At 32.5% G+C, this 8869-nt stretch overlaps 1 pseudogene; it reads left to right on the top strand.

Annotated features, from left to right (window-relative positions):
- The window catches only part of LOC107671044 (protein crumbs homolog 1-like), a 49633-nt pseudogene that overhangs the window by 39190 nt on the left and 1574 nt on the right, over window positions 1–8869 (top strand).

Consider the following 8869-nt stretch of genomic DNA (forward strand, 5'->3'; position numbering starts at 1 on the left):
AAAAACCTACCCGTACCACTCAAATTAGAAAACATTATTATAAACTGACCGTTGTGAATCAGGCTAAAGTAAGGCGATAGTTTTGAACACTGGCTGGTTATGTACTTGCTCAAATATTGATTTCGGATCATTTTTAACCAAAAAAAGTTATGGACTGCAGCTTTAACTAAAATAAAAATACTGTTTATTTTTATAAATTACATATTTCAGCTGGTTGCCAAGACATTTATAATTTTTTATGTAGTTTAACTTGATGTACTAAACTAACTGAAATGGAAATAAAAATGTATATAAAAAATATATGTTTAAAAAACATAGTAACACCCTAAAATGAGGTTTAATTTGTTAACATTAGTTAATTATATTACTTAACATGAACAATACGTATACAGCATTTATTAATCTTAGTTAATAACAAAGTTTGAAATATAATAATACATTATTAAAATCAAAAACTGTGTCTGTTAACATTAGTTAATGCACTGAGAACATAATATTACCAAAGATTAATAATGAATACTGTAAACATATATTGTAAATATATATTTATGTATACACGTGTGTATATATATATATATATATATATATATATATATATATATACAGAGTGCAAATACTGAGCAAAGGGTCTGAATACTTAGGACCATGTGATATTTCAGTTTTTCTTTTGTAATAAATCTGCAAAAATGTCAACGATTCTGTGTTTTTCTGTCAATATGGGGTGCTGTGTGTACATTAATGAGGAAAAAAAATTAACTTAAATGATTTTAGCAAATGGCTGCAATATAACAAAGAGTGAAAAATTTAAGGGGGTCTGAATACTTTCCGTACCCACTGTATATATTAGTGCTGTCAAATGATTAATCACGGTTAATCGCATCCAAAATAAAAGTTTTCATTCGTATAATATATATGTGTGTACTGTGTATATTTATTATGTATAAATACGCACACATACAGTGTAAATTTTGAAAATATTTAAATGTATTTACATGCATGTGTGTGTATTTATATATACATAATAAATATACACAGTACACACATATATTATGTAAAAAAAACTTTTTTGTTACAAAACAAAAACTTTTATTTTGGTTGTGATTAATCATTTGACAGCACTAATATATATGCTGTAAATATATTATATAGTTGCTGTAAATATATTATATAGTTCATATTTATGGCATTAATTAATGTTAACAAATAGGACGTTATTGTAAAGAATTACAATTAAAGAAAACCCCACAAATGTACTAAAAACCTAACTAACGTTTACTAAATTTACAAAAACTTTACTAAAGTTCAAATGAAAATAAAAAATATAAACTAATTCAAAATATTACCAAAACTATAATAATATCTGGATGATACTAAAATAATACTGCTGAAAAATCATGTGACACTGAAGACTGGAGTAATGATGCTGAAAATTCAGCTTTGATCACAGGAATAAATTACATTTGATTTCTGAAGATCATGTGACACAATGGTGCTGAAAATTCAGCTTTGATCACAGAAATAAATTACAGCTTAATATAGATTCACATAGAACATAGCTATTTTAAATTGTAATAATATTTCACAGTATTACTGATTTTACGGTTTCAAAAACATTAAAAGCTTCTAACCAGCAGTTGAATGACAGTGTGTATTTTCACTATCTTTACTTTCCCAAACTTGGTGTTATTCACGGTTATGAGTGTGAAGCATGTGGCAGGGCATCAATAACATAACAGACTTTAAAGGGAACAAACCAGCTACTGTGAACATTGCCGCCCTGGCTGGTCTTCTCAGGTTTTGCTCTTTGACTCTCTCATTGCAGATGAAGCCGTGTCAGAACGGAGGGAAATGTGTGGTGATCTGGAATGACTTTGTGTGCTCGTGTCCACTGAACTTCTCCGGGAAGACATGCGACGCTCGCGTGTGGTGCGTCAGCGATCCATGTGACTCTGGGACTCGATGTGTGGATTTACCTGACGGTTATGAGTGTGAGTATCTGCTCTGTTGAGGATTCATTGGCAGCTGAATTTTGTCTTGACTTTTGTCTTGTTTCTCAGTATTCAAGAAAACTGACAAGAAGTAGTTCACTTTCAGAATGAAAATTCTGTCACCATTTACTCACCCCCCACTTGTTCCAAACCTGTATGAGTTTCTTTCTTCTGTTGAACACAAAAGAAGATATTTTGAAAAATGTTGGGATCCGAACAGTTGATGAGCACCATTGACTTCCATAGTATTTTTTTCCTACTACTCCTTTAACTCTTATGTTCCGGGTCAGTTTGACCCTCAACACATTTCTGAGTTGTCAGAAATACTTGTTAACCAAGGATGTTTGTCTTTAAAGTGTGACTATTTCTCATTTAGGGTAATGAAGGTGCCTGCAAAGTGAAAATGTACACGTTGCAGCATTATTATAGTAAACTGAAACTGAAACTAAAACCATAAAAAACATTTTTGTTATTTGAAATAAAATAAAGGTTAACTGAAATAAAATACAATATAAAAAACATGAACTTTTTTTCCAGCTGTAGTTGCCAAAGTAACAATTCTCATTTTCATTTAGTTTTAACTTGATGTACTAAAATAACTGAAACAGAAATAAAATAAAAAATAAATAGATATATTTTTAAAACAAAATGACTAAAACTTTAAAATTAAAATTAAAACAGAAAATATGGAAATACAATTTGAATCGAAATTTTAATAAAAACGTGAATATGTGAAGAAATGTGTGAATTTTGCTGGGAATTATGATCTTCAGGACACTCAAAAATATTACATTTTTAAAATTACATTTCTTGATGTTTTACATTTTTTTAAATAGCTTTAAAAATGTTCTCCTTTACTTTTTTTTTTTTGTAATATATGAGAAGATATACTATTGGTTTGTTTATTTATTTATTTTTCATAGTGCAATTTTTTGTGAATTGTATTTGTATTGAATCCAGGTAGACCCAGATGCAGAGTTATTATGGTTAACTAAAAATAAAACAATTTTGTTGCTTGGAATAAAATCAGCTGAAAAAAAAATTAATTATTTGAATATTTTAAAATTAAAATATCATTTTAATTTTGTTTAACTTAATGTGATAAATTAAAACTAAAATAAAAATGTATAAAAACTATATAGACATATTTAAAAAAAGAAATAAAAATGACAACAAAATTACTAAAACTTTAAAATGAAACGAAAACAGAAAATACAATGAAATGAAATGAAAACTTAAAATGAAATTCAGTTGGAAAATACAAAAATAAAAACTAATTCAAAATATAAAAAAACTATAATAGTATCTCAATGATAATGTTAAAATGATAAAATAAAATAACACTATCCGTAACATGAAAATCTGATGTTTGACATCTCAGAGCGGCTCCATTCACAGTCTAAGAGTTTAACCTGCTCATTTTACGACTCCTCCGTATCCAGTTTAAGTTGCATTCATTTTGTTCTTGCATTGATGTTATGTTTGTAGCAGTTCTGCACTTTGACAGTCAGTTTGAGATAACGTAACTATATATAACTCTATTTTATTATTGTGTGTATCGGATATTTTACAAAATCAAATGATTTGACACTTTTTGTCATTGGAATGACTTGGAAAAAGTGTCCCAATCAACCTGACCCTATTCTTTAAAGTCATGATTGCATTACAATATGTTGTTTTTACTTATAACTTCATTATATTTTACTTATAACTTCATTATAATTCTTCATGAACAATTATTCAGTTATTTGTTATGTTAAATGTAAACAAACCAAAAAAACATTAAAATAATAATAATAAAAAAAAAAATTGAAAGTAGTTTCGATGTAGCTAGCTACTTTTTCAGAAGAGTAGCTTGAATGTAGCTTAACTACTTTAATTTACAAGTAGCTTGTAGCTGTGTTAGCAACCATGTTAGCATTGATAAACAAGTGTTTTCAGTGAATTTATACCTCCAAAGAGGCAACGTATCCTGGGGGATACAAACATTAAAATCAAAAATAAGAGTCAAGTTTAGAAAAAAATCATGAAATTGTATTATTTTATTAGTCCCAATAAGATGGAAAATAGCAACAAATTAATTTTCTGATGTCTCCTTATGGTTTTGCCCTTTTTAGGGTTAATAATCTCCTCCTCACTGCAGGTTTAGCCAACGCCACGTTTGAGAGCAACGCTTTGAAGTTCAGCGCCGACGGCTCCTTGTTCCTCCCCGTGACGAGCGTCTCGATGCAGCTCCGGACGCGCGAGGAGAACGGGACGCTGTTACGCGCCTCCAGCCACCTGGAGTTCTTCTGCATGGGGCTCCTCAACTCCTCCCTCATCGTCAAGTTTCGCGACGGGAACAGTCTGGAGGTGCACGCCTTCACCAGCGACGTCCCCATTTCGGACGGAGACTGGCACCAGGTGGAGCTCTACCTGTCTAGCTCGAGGACAGCGGTGTCTCAGTGGCACCTCTCCATCGACGGACAAGCGGCCGGATTCAGTTCGGATCCCGCCGGAAACATGGACTTCTTCAACTCCTCCAGCGTTTGGCTGGCGGAGAACTACACCGGCTGTTTGGGCGAGGTGCGGATCGGTGGCGTTTATTTACCGTTTTCAGGACTCCTAGAGGAAGAAGCGCCACAAACGTCCCGGTTCATCCGAGTCGGCGGGATTTCTGAGCCTCGTCTGGGATGCACCAGCTCCTCCTCCTGTCTTTCCGATCCGTGCCAGAACAACGGCACCTGCACGGATCTCTTCAATCTCCTCTCCTGTGAATGCGGCCCGGGATGGACCGGCGAGCGCTGTCAGGAGAACGTGGACGAGTGCGGCTGGCGGCCCTGCGTCCGTGGGACGTGCCGGGATCTGCCGGGGGACTACGAGTGCCAGTGCGCTCCCGGATACGCTGGGAAGAACTGCCAGCTGGAGGCGGATGTGTGCCAGGAGCATCGCTGTGAGAACGGAGGCTCGTGTGCGGCTGCGGTTGCGGGATACACCTGCGTCTGTCCACCTGATCACACCGGACCGCTCTGCCAGTGAGTCTGACCACTTAGTTGCTAAATATAGATTTTTTTTTTCAGCAAGGCTGAATTTATTTGATCAAAAATACAGTAAAAACAGTAAAAAATTTGAAATATTATTAATATTTAAAATAACTAGGCATATAACTAACATATTTAGAAATGTTTTCTATGTGAATATATTGTAAAATGTAATTTATTCCTGTGATGTAAAGCTGAATTTTCTTCATCATTAGGACAGTCCTCAGTGTCACATGATCCATCTATAATATATATATATATATATATATATACACACACACACACACACACACACACACGTTTGTTTCTGTGAATTGTGTGGACTTTCCATAGACTTCTGTTGTTTTTATACTGACCAAATGCCATTTTCGATCCTAACCCAACCCTAACCCTAAACCTACCCCTTACAGAAAACCTGTTTTCATTATTACACGTTCAGATAAACATCTTTGTTCTATAATAGAATACATAATTAACATGCTGTAACCTAAAAATGAAAACACCAAACAATATTTTCTATCCCCTAACCCAGTGGCCGGGAACCACACCTGGCTCTTTGACAAAAATCATGTGGCTCGCCAGACCTCTCACCCTTTACCAACAAATGAGCTATTACAAAAATAAGACATCACTAGAGATCAGCAATTCCTTTGTTGTAGAGCCTACATAAGCTGATAAAAGGTTTAAAATAATAATAAATTTTTTGTACCGGCCAAAGTGCATGTTCAGTGCGGGTTCAGTGCTGTTCGCGAGAGTCACGAGTCACAGCAAACCACTGACGTTTCTATGGTAACGCAGAGCTCCTGCACTCAGATTCGTAGCATGTTTGTGGTAATAGCGAAAAGAAAATTTTTTTTGAACAGCAGAAAACTGTAAAAGTAAGTCAAAAGTGACAGGACTGAAACATATACTTTGTTTTATTTATTATATACTTTGAAACATATCGCAGGTTTCTTTCGCTTTTTCGGCGCAGCTTTCAGCGGGTGGGACTGTTAGCATTATTAATAAAGGAACGTGAATGAATGAGCCAGTAAAGAGCGGGACATTCTTGATATTAAAAAGACAGACAGTATTAAAAACTCAAAGCAGTGAAATTAGTGTAGATGCATGTTGATTTTATCAGACGATGCCGCGATTATAAATGAGAGTGACTCCTGGTTAACATGTATTAAAAGGGGTCGTGTTTAGTCACTATTTAGTGTGGAATTTTTCTACAATATTCACTCATCATGACAGTAAAATAGGGCATTCTAAGTCAATATACTGCAGTATTTCCTCTCAATCAATAGAAAATATGGTTAACACCCGGTCATGCATGAAAAAAAATACCGTCATGTACCGTGAAACCGGTATAATTTAGAAAAATACCGTGATATAAATTTTTGGTCATACCGCCCAGCACTACCGTGAAACAGAACTCAATCCGCTTTCTGACTGGATGTTTTCTGCGCTCGAGGTCCGAGTGGAACACAGACAAGCATAGTAGACTTCTGTGGCACGCCTAAAACGGTCAAAACACACGGAGTGTCAGTCAACCCTGAACTGGTGAGTATGCACATGAATACGGTCGACATAAGCACCGTGCATTATTTTTCACTCACTCAGTCTCTTACACACACACACGTGCGTGCGCACAGACAGAGAGAAGTACATAAACAAGTACACACACACACACACTCACTCACTCACACAGACAGACACAGACAGTATACTCTGCTGTTCAAAAGTGAGGGATCAGTCAGATTTTTATTGTTTTCAAAGAAGTCTCTTGCATTTATTTTGCATTTATTTGGTAAAAAATACAGTAAAAACAGTAATATTATTACAACTACTGTAATAATATTACACTACTATTTTTATTATATTATTACTACTTTGTGAATGTAGGCCTATTATAAAATGTAATTTATTTCTGTGATGCAAAGCTGAATTTTCAGCATCATTACTCATCATCACATATTTATTTTAAATAAGCTGGGATACGCTGTGTTATTTTAGTATCATTGAGATGCTTAATAATTAATATAATTATTTTTTATTTTTATATTTTGTTTTTATGTAGTTAAAGTTTTAGTCATTTTTATTTTTTATTTATTTTTATTTTTAATACATTTTAAATTTTAATTTGTTATTACTGAGAAATGTTATTAATTAAGTAATTTTTATTATGACTATAAAGTTTTTGGTAGTTTTTGTTTCATTTTTTTTATACCAATGTAAACAATGAAAATGAGAAATGTTTTTTTAGTTAACAATTTTTATTTGTTTAATGGTTTTAGTTTTAGTTACCTCTAATAACCATGTTAGCAAGGTGTGAAAAGTCAGATATGTTGCTCTAATAACATCGAAGTTGAAACTTAAAGTTTACTTTGATGAATGTAATTTTTTTTTTATGCCAATGCTTAATTTATGCCATACTTATCTACTAAAATATTAAAATAAAAAAAATACTTAATTGAAATAAAGCTGAAATAAAATAAAATATAAATATTACATGAAAACATTAAACTTAAAAAAAACATAAACGCATATATATTTAAATTAGCAACTTTTTAAAGTTATTTTTATGTAGTTAAAGTTTTAGTCATTTTTATTTTTTTTTTATTTTTATTTTTAATACATTTTAAATTTTAATTTTTTATTACTGAGAAATGTTATTAATTAAGTAATTTTTATTATGACTATAAAGTTTTTGGTAGTTTTTATTTCATTTTTTTATACCAATGTAAACAATGAAAATGAGAAATGTTTTTTTAGTTAACAATTTTTATTTGTTTAATGGTTTTAGTTTTAGTTACCTCTAATAACCATGTTAGCAAGGTGTGAAAAGTCAGATATGTTGCTCTAATAACATCGAAGTTGAAACTTAAAGTTTACTTTGATGAATGTAATTTTTTTTTTATGCCAATGCTTAATTTATGCCATACTTATCTACTAAAATATTAAAATAAAAAAAATACTTAATTGAAATAAAGCTGAAATAAAATAAAATATAAATATTACATGAAAACATTAAACTTAAAAAAAACATAAACGCATATATATTTAAATTAGCAACTTTTTAAAGTTATTTTTTTTATCTAATATTTATATTTTATTTTATTTCAGCCTTATTTAAATGAACATAGTTTTCGAAATCAGATTAAACGTACAATGTATATGCTAAACTTATCTGTCATATTGATCCATATTCAAAGAAAATGCTTGATTGGATTTAATATCTATGATGTATTATTCACATTATAGAGTAAATGTGAATCCCTTTACGGATCATTTATCCGTCAGGTGGCGTTTTCCTCGGCAGTGTGATGTGGATTTACGGTGTGATCATGGAGGTGTTTGCAGTGAGGGATCGTGGGGAACGAACTGTTCCTGCAGACCAGGCTTCACCGGAGACAGGTGAGAGTCTTCTGCAGATGTGATCACATGATGATTAAATATGCAGACTGCAGTCAGACTGATGACTTTCTGTGTTCCAGATGTGAAGTGGATATAGACGAGTGTGAGTCGAACCCGTGTCGTAACGGAGGCACGTGTGTGAACAGACACAACCACTACCTCTGTGAGTGTGTGTCCGACTTCAGCGGAGAAAACTGCCAGAATATGGTCAGTTCTTGCTCCATGTTCATTCAGCTCATTTAATCTTTGTCCTTTTGTTTTATTAATGCTCTAAAACCCTACAATTGTTTTTTCTCTGAACTTCTCTTTTATTTTTTTTCCCCAGATTCATTTTTTTTTTCTGTTAATTTTTCTAAATTCGGTTTGGTTTTTCTGTGTTCTGTTTTAATAGTTCCGTTAAATTATTTTAACATTTTATAACATATTATACATTTTTGAGCCCTATTAAATATATGTCCCCCC

The sequence above is a fragment of the Sinocyclocheilus anshuiensis genome, unplaced genomic scaffold (genome assembly GCF_001515605.1).
Source record: "Sinocyclocheilus anshuiensis isolate Anshui unplaced genomic scaffold, SAMN03320099.WGS_v1.1 scaffold332, whole genome shotgun sequence".
In the NCBI taxonomy this organism is placed as follows: domain Eukaryota; kingdom Metazoa; phylum Chordata; class Actinopteri; order Cypriniformes; family Cyprinidae; genus Sinocyclocheilus; species Sinocyclocheilus anshuiensis.